The following is a 1,383-nucleotide window of genomic DNA, read 5'->3' as shown; positions in this document are numbered from 1 at the left end:
TCAGGACAGAAGGGCGGGCGCTCGCAAAGACTTTGGTGTACAGCTTTATTTCATTGAGCTTTTCTATTAATCAACAGTGCAAGTAACATGGTGGTCTATTTCGGCGTTATTAGAATAGTGAAGTGCTCGTCTCTTTCACAACCAATACCGATACGTAATCCCATAAGTTGAGTGGTAGATCGACGACCAAACTTTTACTTGGTTTGTATCCTTTGTATCTCTATATTTTTGTCACGTGTGCGCGACACGTTTCTTTGACATGTGCACCGTACGCCGTGTCTCCGGTCCGGGAGAGGAGGTCCTCACGGGATCACCCTCGCCCCCCCTCCCCCTCGGCCCCCACCCTCTCCGCTGCATCCTCACCCCTTTTGCCTCCCCATTGAGCGCATTACACCCAATCTGCCATAGCAATGAGCCGACTTACAATTATTTTGAATTGCCACGATAAAAATTGAAGAACATCGAAAGTGCGGCCCATGGGCGTGGGTATAAGGGTAAAGAAGGTGTTAGAGAGAAAGATACACAGGAGGAGCGAGGGGGAGCAGGCGAGCGAAACAGAGTAGGAGGCCTGCAAACGGAGTCGACGGGACGAACGGACGGAGACAGACTTTCAAATCCTCCCGGAAATTATTATTTTTCTGTGACGCAGATTTCCTGTATCTATTCAGGGATTCTCTAGAGGTGCGCCTACCCACGCCTCCCCCTCCCCCGCCTTTCCTCGCTTCTCTCCGTGTCCCATTCTCCTGCGTGCGGGCAGCGGTGAAAGCGTTTGCATTCTTGACGATTTCATTTAAAGCGGCTGAGTGCTGGCGCTCCCTCTCCTCGGCCTGGCTCGCAGATCTCTCTCTCCCCGAACAAATAAGACTACGGAAACCCTCCCCCTCCCCCTGACATGCGTCGGATAAAAAGAACAACAAAGAAACAAACAAACAACGCGAGCGTGGCGCGGCGTGGCGGGGGCGCCTGGTTTTACGATTATGACCTCAGCCTGGCATTTGCACGGAGACGAGCCGAGCCTGATCCGCAACGCGCAGCGCCCGCCTCTGCTGGGGCTGCTGGGGCCCGTCGAGATTCTGGAGCCTTTCCGGGCCTTTCGCCTGGAGACCCAATATTTTCAGGAATTGTAAAATCGATCTAGATTCGACAGGGTTCTTGTTGGATGCACTTGCGCCAAGAGTGACATTGCATCCGCCTGGCTGGGACCAGAGAGGTACCTTTTTGGTGCATGAGGCCTAAAACTTTTCAAAAGTATAAGATGGTGTAATGATTTATTTTTCCCACAATAACATTTTAAACATATCTGTAATAGCTGTACCTTCACCTACTAATAATATGTTGCACCTACGAATTTTGTGGGGTTGAGTGATATCAGATACGCACGGG

Source organism: Frankliniella occidentalis, unplaced genomic scaffold, assembly GCF_000697945.3.
Source record: "Frankliniella occidentalis isolate FOCC.00 unplaced genomic scaffold, Focc_3.1 Scaffold21, whole genome shotgun sequence".
In the NCBI taxonomy this organism is placed as follows: Eukaryota; Metazoa; Arthropoda; class Insecta; order Thysanoptera; family Thripidae; genus Frankliniella; species Frankliniella occidentalis.
The sequence above is the reverse complement of the archived record's forward strand: the minus strand, read 5'-3'. Positions refer to the sequence as shown.